This window comes from Bos javanicus, chromosome 1 (genome assembly GCF_032452875.1).
Source record: "Bos javanicus breed banteng chromosome 1, ARS-OSU_banteng_1.0, whole genome shotgun sequence".
In the NCBI taxonomy this organism is placed as follows: Eukaryota; Metazoa; Chordata; class Mammalia; order Artiodactyla; family Bovidae; genus Bos; species Bos javanicus.
Genome location: NC_083868.1, coordinates 30794537 through 30810081, shown reverse-complemented (window position 1 = coordinate 30810081; position 15545 = coordinate 30794537).

The following is a 15545-nucleotide window of genomic DNA, read 5'->3' as shown; positions in this document are numbered from 1 at the left end:
TTTTTTATTTTTAAGATTTTTTTTCCTAAATGTACATATACACACATACTTGTTTGTATGTGTGTGTATATAATGTGTATAGATAGGTCTATATTGTCAGATGAGCTTAGTATTAATTAATAATGTTAAAAATTCTGTAATTTTTATGTTGTATATTATTATATACTATACAATTATACACACTATTATATATTCATATTATATACTACATATATTATATGTATACATACAGACACACAAGTTTGCATTATTATACACACAATTTTATAGCCTATTATTTTAATCTAATAAATAATGCATTGTGCAATTTAACCTCTTAACATTGTTTCTGGGCTTCCCTGGTGACTCAGTGGTAAAGAATCCACATGCTAATGCAGGAGATGAGGGTTCAATTCCTGGGTCAAGAAGATCCCCTGGAGAAAGAAACAGCAGCCCACTCCAGAATTCTTACCTAGGATATCCACTGGACAGGGAAGCCTGGCAGGCTGCAGTCCATGGGGTCGCAAAAGAGTTGGACATGACAGAGTGACTAAAAAAAACATTCTTTCTACAGGCATTTATTGTTAAAAGTTTTATGTGTATTATAATATCACTAAGTATTTCCTAACCAGGAATATTTGGAATATTTAAAAGTATAGTTACATTTTATTTTCTACCAATACTCTAATTAATATTAAATGATAAAACTAATAAGTATCTATGTCTCACAATTTTCTTTGAAAATTTATTAGAAAGTGAATTATTTAGCTTATAAGAAAATATTTTTTAAATTTAAATAGTGAATGTGAGATTCTGATCCCACACATGAAGGATCAATGCTAAGTACATTATAGATTAGTCTTATATTTTTGTATATTGGGACAAATAATATAAGGGAGAAGATGATACAAATATTTTTTATATTCATAGTTTCTTTAAGAACTTAGACAATCAAATTCTGAAAAGAACTTTAAAACAGGCATTTGTGTAAACAAACATGCTTTTAACTTCTAACTTTACATTATATTAAAAAAAAAAACACATTATGAACAGAAATTCAGTTCAAATTAGATTTTCAATTAGTCTAAAGGGAATAAAAACATTAGGTTTGATTTGCCAATCATTAGCCAGCTGTTCTATATGTGGCTCTATGTATTTTTGCCAAATTATATTTTCAAATTAGTTTAATTAAATATATTTCAGACCTAATTTCTGGGGATTTTAAATTATAGGGTATTCTCAACAATATTAAGTGTTACATAAAAATAATAACAATCAGAAATTAGATTTTCCCAAAAAGAGATGAACAACAGTTACCACCAAGCAAATCATAAGCTATCTTCAACCAGTGCCTCAGGCTATAGGACTGTTGAAAACTTATTTTTAGATTCTTTTCAGAAACTTTGCATCTGGATTCCATAGTTCACCATATAAGCATTTATACTCTTCTCCAAAGTTCTCAAATCTCTATATATAGATATATCTTTTTCAGAAAGCATTATTTTTTTAAGGAATATGTTGCAAATATTGTGTTCCTGTCTGTCTGGTGGTTCTGCCTCAGGGCTGCCTATTAAACCACCAATTTCTACACTGAAAAGGCTTTCCCATAATGAAATGCTATTGTTTCATGTATGCTAATGACTTTTCTTGAAGGGTAGCATGTAAAAATTAAAATGAGCTACCCATTCCTGGTATATATATGCATAAAGGCTTTCCAATTATATGTCTTCTCCAAATGACTCCTGTGTAATTTACTGAAGCTATATTTTCTGATCAGGTTCGACCTTTACATTGATTTGATCACTCTACATGAAATAAAATTCACCTTTGACCAAACAGAAACTTGAAGAAAATAAGAGTTCTATAATCCAGTAGCTAGTCAGTGTGTCTGAATAAAGGTTTGACAAAGGATTGATACTGTCAGTCAGCTTTCTAATTAAGGAATAGAACAATGTGGGGAAAAAATTTTTTGTGTCTTTTTTTTTCCTTCAAAGTTTTCTATATGGCTTCTTGTTATGAGGTGATGTGAAAGACAGAAAAAGAGATGATTATGAAAAATCATTCAACCTTTCCACCCAGTATTTCAAGACTTTGGACTACAGCTGTCAGTTAAAATCCATTTACTTACATTTTAGTCTTGAAAAAACTTTCACATAGAAGTATCAATTATTTTTAATTGTACAGAAAATATTGAATTATATTAATTTAATATCTCATAAAATATTGATTAAACTAAAATTTTATAAATATACCACGCTGGCTCATTAATGTAAGATGTAGTGTTTCTTTCCTCCATTTTAACATTTTGCTTGAAATTATGATGGTACACTTCTAATGTTTTCTTATCTGTTACCATAAAACAAAAGTCTGAAAAAAGAGAACTCTCACCTTATTATTAATATTAAGGAGAGTATATGGGAGATCTCTAAAAATCACTGTTATTGAAATACATTTACCTTGCAAAATGCTTAACTTTGAAATTGATATTAAAAAACTACTATTTGTGTATTGTTGTGACTAAATAGGGAAAACACATAGGTTGCCTATCAGTAAATAATAAGTTTAATCTGATTATTATTTTATTTTATAATTACAGAAAAAGACTTTAAAATTGATTATGGTGCTTATTATTCAAGATTCTGCTATAAATGTCTAAATATATTTTTCTGATGTGATGATATCAAGAAACCAGATTAACCTAGCTAAACTGCTATCTTTTAGAAACCACTCACTTCTTTATTAAATATTAATTGAAATCTAATATTTACCAGTGATCATATTGGACTCTGGAGACACAGGAATAAGTGGTATAAACAAAGCAGGAGATGCACAGAGTAAATTTTCTACCAGGATCATATAGAAAAGAAACCTAAGAAAACTGTGGCAATTTTAGATAATAAAAGTGATATTAGAGAAAGAAATTTTAGACCATTTAGGCATTGTAGGCTGAGAATTAATTTATAGAGCTTGGTAACAAAACTTCTTTCTGTATAGAACTGAAGCTTACATGGTAAAAGACAAGAGGTGAAAATTGTTCTAATAGAAAGAATTGCAAGTTCAAAGATCCTGACATAGACTTATGTGCGGTATACTTAAGGCACTGATACAAGAAGGGTTTGGCTGGAATCTCATGAACAAAAGAGGAAAATGATAGGAACTGACATTGGAGATATAGCCAGGGATCAGATTAGGTGAGGCATTTTAGGCTTTGGTCTGGGGTTTAGAATTTGTTGTACGACATAAGCTCAAGAGGAAGGGAGAGCTTTAAGTCAAGCTTTAGGTGGTTTGTAGCTTATGAGAAGTTGTAAGATTCTAGATAAAGTTTGAAGATATTAGTATTTGATGTAGAGACAAATATGACCAAGAGTGGGGCTGGAACACTTAGCAAATAGTATGTTCATGTAATTTTTAGCATATACTTATATCATATTATTTGCTGTTTTTCTGAAATTCCATTTTGTCTAGGTACGCTAAATTTTATCTGGGAAACGTAAATTCCCTGACATTCTTTTGAGCATTTTGGGAAAGGAAGGTCCTGTGGACTTGGAAGACTAGAAAAGAGCATTGGTCTGGAGCTGGGGAGGTGGGGGACAGAACACATAATTTCATGCTGAAGATGTTCAGTATGAGAAGTTGACTAGCCATGCAAATGGAGATGCTTGAGAAAAACTCAAAAAAGAAAAGAGGGTTGGAGATACATTAGTCATCTGCATACAGTTGATATTTAAAGTTTTGAAAATACCTGGAAGAAAATTGTCAGAGAAGGTCACAAGAGAACCAGGAGGCAGAAGAAATCTCGAGGGTGTGGTCTCACAGAAATCTAGGAAAGTGATCAACAGCTAAATGGGGAGGGAAAATTTAGTAAAATAAGAACAGAAAGCAGACTACTGGACTTCACCAAAGGAGGCTGTTGATGTTTAAGTGGAGTGATAAGGAAGGACCCCCAACTGAGGTGTGTTAGGGTGGAAAGGGGTTGAATAAGAGGAATATAAACCATGTTAAGATATTGGGACATAATTGGAAAGAAAGAGAATGGGGTCAGAGTAGAACACATGGGATCTCGGGATCAAGAAAACTTTATTTTTTTCAAAGTGAGTAAGATTAATGCATTTTCTCATGTGGATGATAATTTTTTGTTAGTAATAGAGGCTGAGGCAGGTTATATGCAATGTGTGTGGGCCGGTCCATGTGAAATCCAGAGCTCAGGTTGAGGACATACCCCCAAGAGAGAATCAGAAAACTGCTTTTGTTGTTCCAGCAGAAAATGCAGACTAGGGAGGTGTAAATCAGTAAGGTAGTAACTACAGTGGTCAGAAACAAAATAGTTCTCATCTCATCATACCTGTCTACTAAAAGATCATGCTATACCATTTGAGGATTGTAGAGTGAATTATTAAAAAAAAAAAATCTTAGGGACACACACACACACTTCATGCCTTCATCTCATCTTTAAGTCTGGTTCAGAGAGCTGTCTTTGGAGCTTTCAAAACTCTTCTCAGTACAAACCACCTTGTACTTTAATTATCATTCTATTAACACAGAGTAAGGATAATTAGTGTTCTCTTTATAACCCAAGTTATGCCATTAGCCTTTGGAAATTTTAGTGTGTGATAAATATGTGATGAATGAAGGAATTAAAATTTTAACAAAGGTAAAATGAAACATGTGTCTCTGGAATTTTAGACAAATCACTGTTTACCCTACAGCCTCTAAATAAATTATTTTTTAGTAACATTTGGAAAAGTAAAAGTAGCATGTGTATTTTGCATCTTTGACAAATCACTTTTCTTTTCTGTGTTTTAATAATTTGACAAACTTAAAAAGAACTTTAGAAAGTACTCTAATTAACTAAAATTATATCACTTGCCATTTGTGGAGTTTTATCATCTAATGCTTCTGTAGACAAACCAATTATATACAAAAATAGTCTTAAATTTCAAATCAGTTCAGTTCAGTCACTCAGTCATGTCCAACTCTTTGCGACTCCATGCACTGCAGCACACCAGGCCTCCCTGTCCATCACCAACTCCCGGATTTTACCCAAACTCATGTCCATTGATTTGGTGATGCCATCCAGCCATCTCAGCCTCTGTCATCCCCTTCTCTTGCCTCCTTCAATCTTTCCTAGCATCAGGGTCTTTTCAAATGAATCAGTTCTTCACATCAGGTAGCCAAAGTATTGGAGTTTCAGCTTCAGCATCAGTCCTTCCAATGAATATTCAGGACTGATTTCTTTTAGGATGGACTGGTTGGATCTCCTTGCAGTCCAAGAGACTCTAAAGAGTCTTCTCCAACACCACAGTTCAAAAGCATCAATTCTTCAGTGCTCAGCTTTCTTCACAGTCCAACTCTCACATCCATACATGACTACTGGAAAAACCATAGCTGTGACTAGATGGACTTTTGTTGGCAAAGTAGTGTCTCTGCTTTTTAATATGCTGTCTAGGTTGGTGATAAATTTCCTTCCAAGGAGAAAGCATCTTTTAATTTCTGGGCTGCAGTCACCATTTGCAGTGATTTTGAATTTCAGTGATTTTGAATTTGAAGTAGTATTGTTCAAATTTACGGTGATAGAAAATCAGAATTTAGAGTGTTATTTTCCATTGAGTGATATTATGGTGTTTAAATACTGAATGGTTTTAATTAATGAATGCCAGGTTCTATTTATGCTTTCTTTACTAGAACATATCTTCTAGAGATATGTATTATATCAATGGTGATCTAAATTGAAAAGGTGTACAAGTCACTACATAATGTTTTTTTAATTGTTCAGAAATACATTATGATACCCTCTGAAATAAAATCCATATTTAAAATAGGAAGATACTTATAGAATATCTAGTTTATGTGACTTTAACCTACGTCTATTAAATCTATACAATATTGAGACAAAGTATATTCATATTTACCTTACATCACACAAAATTGTCATTATTATTAGAATTTGAAAGAAGTTACAAAAGGCATGTTTGAGGGCAAAAGCCTGAAAAACATTCAAGATGATAATTTTTTCCCTTTTATTTGATATAAAAACATGAATTTTTTCTTGAAATCCCAATGAGAATGATTCATGGTATTTAAATATTGAAATTAATTTAGCAGTGTTATGATTATGTATATTATTATCTCCTATTTCAGAGAAGTGAGACTTTTTTAACCTGATATTTTGAAAACTTAAACTCATTCTGGGACTGTGTTTTTTTTCAAAAATGTTTCATAATAACATGAATTCATGATTAATTTTAAATGTTATCCAAACATAAGCAAAATAAAAAATATATGTGCTTTTAATAAATTATCATTTATTTAACTTCAGCACCTTAAGGTGAAAGAAAACATAAGTATGTGATCTGCCAATTTCCCTTCCTGGTTATGAGTGGTGGTTTTGTTTTATCATTTATAGCTACAGATGTAGGCTACAGTGTACACTGCCCATTTTTCTAAGTCACGTCACTGGCAGTGCTTGATGACTAAATAAATTTTGCTGCCTAGAAATCTTTGGATATTTTACAGCATCACTCAGAATACTTCTTACATTCACCTGTTCATACTCAGTTTATGTTGGCATTTTAGATTTTATAATCATATCTGGACTGTCACTTTATTTGGATCATTATTTGATAGAAATGATATTTGAATCATTTACAATAATTGAATCTCCGTTACTAATTTAGAAGAGTATCTAACTCATAATTCTAATTACACCACTGTGCACCTTAAGAATTGGTGTCTCATTTTGAGGTATGGTTGCTGGTTTAGTCAGAATTGCTACAGAGTTCTCATTAAGAACAGATGAGACATATATATAATTTATATAATATATAAATTATATATATATATGAAAACTACAAAGTGACTAGTTGAAGGACAATATACTATAGTATTACATCATCTTTTCTGATAGAGAGAGATCAATGATTTGAAATTTCCAATAGAATTTTAATTAAACCTTGATCATTGTACTTAACCTTATTGCTGTTTTTATTAACATTTAATTGTTCCATTTATTGGCATAACTCCTTTCATTTTGTATAAAAATATTCATTTTGTGTAAAATTATTCCATCTAGATCAGATTTGAATCCTATTAGACTTTTTATGATCTTTTCTTTCTTATCATTAATCATTAGCGTTCAACACATTCTAGTTAGTCTAATTAACATAATTCCACATAATTACAGGTGTGGAACTGACACAAGTTTTTCCAAGTTACTTTACTCATAACATATCAAAGCAAATCCTAAAATAATGTCATATCTCAATTTAACTATATAAGAATATTCAAATTTTTAAATGTTTCTTTTTGATTATATAATTTTTCTCATAGGCAAGAAATTGGAACAATAATTTTGTAACAAATTTTATAACAAAATTAATATTAAATTATTTTCTTCAAATTTTAAGGAATCAGTTTTATGTAAGAAATAAGGATAAGAACTTTTCTTCTCGTCAACCAGATACACTTTTTTCCCCACAAACATATACAGTATTTTGTCTATCAGTTACAATTTCAAAATATAAGGTCATAACAGAAATGATTTAGTGCAACCTACTGCAATTCTGTTCAAGCTCTGATATTTAGGAGGAATTGAATAAGGATTTCCAGTGGTAATCATTTTTTCAAACCACTATGTCCCAGACTGTTAAATGAAAGAAAAGAGAAAAGACAACTGTAACTCTGCAGGTATGGTACAAACTATAAAAGAGAAAACCAAAAGGTTTATTTCTGATTTTATTTTAGGTTAATGATACTTGTTTATGTTAATGGATTGAAAGTATTTTCATCATTTTTAGAGACCCCCCTTAAACAGCCCATCACCCAAAAAAGAAACAATACACCATGTAACTTAATTATAAAATGTCAAAGCTTAAAAGGAAGTGTTCACAAAGCACCATTATGAGATTTCAATAGCACTGAGACCTGTTCAGGTTAACCTGCCAACTATGTCCTATTTGCAAGTAAAATTTGCCCTCTTTTCTAATCAACTGCTCTAGAGCTGATTATTTCCCATTTATTTAATGCTATCTGCCAGGCCTCCCGAATGTTTTAGTCCTTATTTTAGACCATCTCAGACTCATTAGCCTTTTGCCTGACAGTGCCAATGTGACTGTCTGACAGCCTGAAACTTGCAGATGTTATGCCATTGAGTGTCAAGATCTTTCCAGGAAAAAGGTGTTTTTTTTTTTTTTTTTAAATGAACATATATTTAAATAATGCCAATTTATGCAGCAAGGTAGCAAAGCCAAATATTTTAAATTATGTATGATATGCCAGAATATTATTTTTTCAAATGCAAGTAGAATAAATTGATGTTTTTTTCCCCATGATTCTGAAAGCAAGATCCTTTCTAATATTTTTCATGACTATGTGTCTATATATTCCTTTTGCTGTAAACTATATGTTATGAATAGTTTGTAGGGTAATAATCTTTGAGCATATTTAAACATTTAATTTTCATATTTGATCTTTTCCCCACATAATCAAAGACAGCACTTTTATATGGTTTGATTTAATATTGTGTGTGTATATATATATATATATATATATAAAAGGTACTATATTATAGAAACACATTTTTCACATTTATAGATAAATTTTAGTTTACAAATTAAATCTCCTATTTTCTGTTTTATATTTCTCAAATAATCAAAATTAATTCATCAGTGATTTAAACCAACAAGGTCTAAACTAGTAAAGAAAAAAGAAAGTCTTCTCTAATTGCAAAAACATATTAAGTGACCAAAATGTAATTTTAATATTGATCCAAATCTGTAGAAATTAGCTATGTATCTAGTTAACTTAGATTGGGTTTTCATGCTGTTTTGAGCGCCCCCTGCATTAGCTTGGGTTGGTACCCTACATTGAGTAGGTCACCTTAGTGAAAACCTAAACTCTCCAAGACTACTATGATCTGGAGAAAAATAAATCAATTGAAGAAAGATAAAGAGAATGTAATATTATAAATTTACATAAAAAGGCCTTAAAAATCCCATTATCTTATTACTTTATGCCAGACGCTTTGAACATAATTATGTAAAGCTTCAGAAATGGTAAAAAAGTCTATTAGAAGTCACACAGGTAATCTTGATAGCTGAAGAACCAGGAGATCCCAAAGCCTTGCATCCCCCCTTGATCTCACCCTGATTTCTTAAAATCCCATTGTGTGCATCTGTTGAGTGTTTAGCTGAGTTACAATTTGGGATTGGAGTCTCATGTCTATTTTGTTTGACCACTGGGCTTGCAGGGATCTTAAACTGACATTAGACTCCTCTTGTAAGCTCATGCCCTCAGATCAGATCAGATCAGTCGCTCAGTCGTGTCCGACTCTTTGCGACCCCATGAATCGCAGCATGCCAGGCCTCCCTGTCCATCACCAACTCCTGGAGTTCACTCAGACTCACGTCCATTGAGTCAGTGACACCATCCAGCCATCTCATCTGTCGTCCCCTTCTCCTCCTGCCCCCAATCCCTCCCAGAATCAGAGTCTTTTCCAATGAGTCAACTCTTCGCATGAGGTGGCCAAACTACTGGAGTTTCAGCTTTAGCATCATTCCTTCCAAAGAAATCCCAGGGCTGATCTCCTTCAGAATGGACTGGTTGGATCTCCTTGCAGTCCAAGGGACTCTCAGGAGTCTTCTCCAACACCACAGTTCAAAAGCATCAATTCTTTGGCACTCAGCCTTCTTCACAGTCCAACTCTCACATCCATACATGACCACAGGAAAAACCATAGCCTTGACTAGACGGACCTTTTTTGGCAAAGTAATGTCTCTGCTTTTGAATATGCTATCTAGGTTGATCATAACCTTCCTTCCAAGGAGTAAGCGTCTTTTAATTTCATGGCTGCAGTCACCATCTGCAGTGATTTTGGAGCCCAGAAAAATAAAGTCTGACACTATTTCCACTGTTTCCCCATCTATTTCCCATGAAGTGGTGGGACCAGATGCCATGATCTAGATATAAACAAATATAAGTCCCTGAGATGACTTTCTCCACAACCCTTTTGGTCAACAGTCTCTCTTACTTCCAAGCACCTATATGTCCTATATGATCCTTGCAGGATTTACCAAAATCCCACTCTTTTGGTTTGAATTGACCAGTCAGGTCAGAGCCACAATATCAATCCCCAATGCCTGAAGAGATGGACACTAAAAAAGTCTTGTACTCCCAGTCCTGTCTTTATTTACATTCTGCCTTAACCTTTCCTTGTGGCCCCTCAAGGCATCCCTTTAATTCTTCCAGGATTTAAGAACTGTGTGTAGTAAACTTTGCTATTTCAAAGCTTCTCGTCATAGTTCATGCCATTGCTAAGAACTGTGTCATGACTTTATTTCCCTCTTGTGAAAATTATGTGCCAGTCCTGGGTAGATTTTTGGTGTTCCCTGTCCTTCATTGTTTCTTTTGAAAAATAAGCTAGACTTTTGCTATTTTCTTTTGATCTGTTTGTAAACCCATGGTTCACCATCAGACACCCTGTGCTCCATTTAACAAATGTTTATTTAATAAAGTCATACAGTATGTTATTATTATTATATTAAAAGAGGAAATCAACTGACCTGACAACTACTATAAATATATATACTATATATATATATATATGTATATATAAAATATGTCTATAGAAACATAATTAAAATTATTTCAAACACAGGGCAAAAAAAGAAAATTACACATCAGGCTGAATTTTCCAGGGTCAATTTTTAAGACTTTCAAGTGAAACATATGCATAATCATTTTGGTTTATTAAATACTTTTAGAGCAAGATTTTTGCTTGTTATAAACTGTGGATCATGTACCAGTGATATATCGGTATATAATTTCAGTGACTAGATAAAAGTTATTGGTTAACACATGTTCCAAAAAATCACTTTTATATGGGGAAATAGATTTCAAATGAAAAAAATATATGTAAATTATCAGGTAAATATAAAAAAATGATCTTAATTCATTACTGGGAGCCAAAGCAAGACCAATATAAATTTAGGATGCCATAGTTAACAGTGTTAAATCTTATAAGAGAACAATCCCAAAACAGCTGTTTCAATATGGTTCCAAGACGGCTGACACTTAAATGTCACCATACATTTGCAATGTATGTGTAATCTTTAACAGCAGAGAATTTAAAGTTTATTTTATAAACAAGATCAAATGTAAAAACAAATAAAAGAAGCTTAAGGAAAGGAAGAAAGTAGTCAAGGTTATGATGAAAAGATTTTAAATAATGAAAGTCATCATTAATTTGAAGGAAAGTAGTTCTTAAGTAGAGCATGTAAAGTAAAATATGTCAACATATTTCAAATTTATTTTAATAGACACATATATATATTATATCTGCATATAAATATCTATACAAAATTATATCTATATATTTACATATAATCTGTGGAATAAAGGGAAAGATAATGATCCAAACTCATTTTATAAGTCTGATCAAATCTAAGAATGCTTCAAGAAAAAGCCATCCAATGTCTTTCAACACATAGATTGTAAAAACATTGATCAGGGTCATACTAACAGTATTTGGCAATATATTATATTTATAATATCTAAACTATAAAACTGACAGAAAAAAGTTATGGACATATTCTAGAGGCAATAACCCAGAGAAATTGATTTCAACATTATAGACTTTTAAAAATATGGCCCCTTTTCTACAAGATTTTTGTGCTTTCATTCTACTTCATTTCCCCTTTCTCGTCATAGTTCATGCCATTGCTTAGAACTGTGTCATGACTTTATTTCCCTCTTGTGAAAATTATGTACCAGTCCTGGGTAGATTTTTGGTGTTCCCTGTCCTTCATCGTTTCTTTTGGAAAATAAGCTAGACTTTTGCTACCAGGTCATGAGGTTAGGGGGGATGGCGGGGGTGGGAAGGCTACAGACAAACTGGCCTTTCTGCTCCCTGCACAGGCATTATAGATGGGCTCACAGCAAGTTCAGCCTAGAGAGCTATGATCACCCTGCTCTCACACTGAGAACAAAGTCACCTTCGCAGTATGCAGAGAACTTCTGCCGCTCTCTCTGTCCCTCTCTGTGGGGAGAAACCTCACTAGTGAGCCTTCTGAACCTGACCTTCCAGCATGACAAGACAATCTTCAGGATACCATGCTGCTTAGATGGCTGAAGCCACTGCTTCACACTGTTCAGAATTTCACCCTTTGACACACTACACTATCTTTAAAATCTGGAAATTTAGTCTTAAAATGGTCTTGGCTTTCTTCAAATTAGTTCAAGTTATGTCTTTTGCCTTTCTTAACTTTAACGGTAGCCAGAGTATTTCATATCTCAGCAGCATGATTCTCAATTTAATAGCTAAGAAGATACATGACTGGCAAATAACATATTTCCTCATCCTTCTTTCTTTTTTTAATTTTATTTTATTTAACTTTACAATATTGTATTGGTTTTGCCATAAATCAACATGAATCTGCCACAGGTATACATGTGTTCTTAATATTAAAAAAAAATACAACTAAATAAATATTTGATACCAATGAAAAGACAGTAACAGAGGTTATATTTATACTTTTCCCTGTAACAAACAAAAACAAACAATAAAACAGACAAAAACATTTAATTCAATGGTTTTCAAGACAATGGACATCAAACAACAGAAGACATTGAACACTTGGACACTGGAAAGAGATGAGGTAAGCCCTAACAGTCTATCTTGGGACAGTTTTAAAAATGACACCAGGAAAAGAAATCTAAGTAGAACCCAGAAATTATAATATTTGAAGAGACAGAGTCAAGAGTGCAGCGAACCAAAGTAGACAGAGTTGCAGGATATAGTTTCATTTACTAAAAAGTGGTACAGAGAAAGAAATCTGCAAATCTGCAGACATTCAGCAGAATGTATGTCTTAAGTACTCAGCAGAATGTTGATCATCATACTGCATATAATAACTTTTTGAAAACATTTATTTATAAATCTTTGTGTCTACTCAATGTTCATATTGAAATTTAATCCTCAGTGCAATGCCATTAGGAGATGGTGCCTTTGGGAGGTACACAGGTCATGAGGATTGAATCCTCATAAATGGAAGTAGTGCTCTTAGTAAAAGAGGCCAGTGAGTCAATTTTCTCTCTTTTCTCCATGTGAGAATACAGGAGTCTACAGTCTGTAATCTGGAAGAGAGTCCTCATCAAAAATCATACAACTTCAGCACACTAATCTTGGACTTCCAGCCTCCAGAACTATGATGTTTATTGTTTAAGCCACTCAATGTATAGTGACTTGTTATTGTAGTACAAACTAAGTCGGAAAATGGTAATAAGAAGTAGGGTATTGATGTAACAAATAACTAAAAATGTGGAGGCAGCTTTGGAACTGGGTAGTGAGAACAAAATGAAGCAGGGCAAAGACTCACAGAGTTTTGCTGAGAGAATGCACTGGTCACAGCAAACACCCTCTTCCAACAACATAAGAGAAGTTGCTACACATGGACATCACCATATAGTCAATATCAAAATCAGACTGATTATATTCTTTGCAGCCAAAGATGGAGAAGTTCTATACAGTCAGCAAAAACAAGACCAGGAGCTGACTGTGGCTCAGACTATGAACTCCTTATTGCCAAATACAGACTTAAATTGAAGAAAGTAGAGAAAAGCACTAGACCATTCAGGTATGACCTAAATCAAATCACTTATGATTATACAGTGGAAGTGAAAAATAGATTCAAGGGATTAGATAGAATGCCTGAATAATTATTGATGGAGGTTTGTGACACTGTACAGAAGGCAGGGATCAAGACCATCCCCAAGGAAAAATAAATGCAAAAATGGTTGTCTGAGGAGGCCTTACAAATAGCTGTGAAAAGAAGAGAAATGAAAAGCAAAGAAGAAAAGGAAGGAAATACCCATTTGAATGCAGAGTTCCAAAGAATAACAAGGAGGGATAAGAAAGCCTTCCTCAGGGATCAATGCAAAGAAATAGAGGAAAACAATAGAACGGGAAAGTCTAGAGATCTCTTCAAGAAAATTAGAGATACTAAGGGAAGATTTCATGCAAAAATGGGCACAATAAAGGACAGAAATGATATAGACCTAATAGAAACAGAAGATACTAAGACAGGAGCCAAGAACACAAAGAAGAACTATACAAAAAGATCTTCATGACCCAGATAATCAAAATGGTGTGATCACCAACCTAGAGCAAGACATCCTGGAATGAGAAGTCAAGTGGGCCTTAGGAAGCATCACTACAAACAAAGCTAGTGCTGGTGATGGAATTCCATAAAATAGTTGAGCTACTTCAAAACCTAAAAGAGGATGGTGTGAAAGTATTGCGCTCAATGTGGCAGCAAATTTGGAAAACTCAGCAGTGGCCACAGGACTGGAAAAGGTCAGTTTTTATTCCAATCCCAAAGAAAGGCAATGCCAAAGAATGCTCAAACTACCGCACAATTGCACTCATCTAACATGCAGTAAAGTAATGCTCAAAATTCTCCAAGCCAGGCTTCAACAATATGTGAACCATGAATGTCCAGATGTTGAAGCTGGATTTAGAAAAGGTAGAGGAACCAGAAATCAAATTGCCAGCATCAACTGGATCATAGAAAGAGCAAGAGAGTTCCAGAAAAACATCTACTTCTGCTTTATTGACTATGCCAAAGCCTTTGACTACATGGACAACAACAAACTGTGGAAAATACTTAAAGAGTTGGGAATACCAGACCACCAACCTGCCTTTTGAGAAATCTGTATGCAGATCAAGAAGCAACAGTTAGAACTGGACATGGAACAATTGACTGGTTCCAAATAGGGAAAGGAGTACATCAAGGCTATATATTGTCACCCTGCTTATTTAACTTATATGCAGAGTACATCTGAGAAATGCAGGGCTGGATGAAGCACAAGATGGAATCAAGGTTGCTGGGAGAAATATCAGTAACATCAGATGTGCAGATGACACCACCCTTATGGCAGAAAGCGAAGCAGAACTAAAGAGCCTCTTGATGAAAGTGAAAGAGGAGAGTGAAAAAGTTGGCTTGAGGTTCAACATTCAGAAAACTAAGATTATGGCATCAGATCCCATCTCTTAAAGGCAAATAGGGAGACAGTGGAAAGAGTGACAGACTATATTTTTTTTGGCTGCAAAATCACTGAAGGTGGTGACTGCAGCCATGAAATTAAAAGACACTTACTTGCTTCTTGGGAGAAAAGCTATGACCAACCTAGACAGCATATTAAAAAGCAGAGACATTACTTTGGCAACAAAAGTCCATCTAGTGAAAGGTATAGTTTTTCCAGTAGTCATGTATCGATGTGAGAGTTGGACTATAAAGAAAGCTGAGCACTGAATAACTGATGCTTTTGACCTGTGGTGTTGGAGAAGACTCTTGAGAGTCCCTGGGACTGCAAGGAGATCCAACCAGTCCATCTGAAAGGAAATCAGTCCTGAATATTTATTGGAAGGACTGAAGCTGAAGTCCAATACTTTGGCTACCTGACATGAAGAACTGATTCATTTGAAAAGATCCTGATGCTGGGTAAGATTAAAGTCAGGAGGAGAAGGGGGCCATAGAGGATGAGATGGCATCACTGACTCAATGGACATGAGT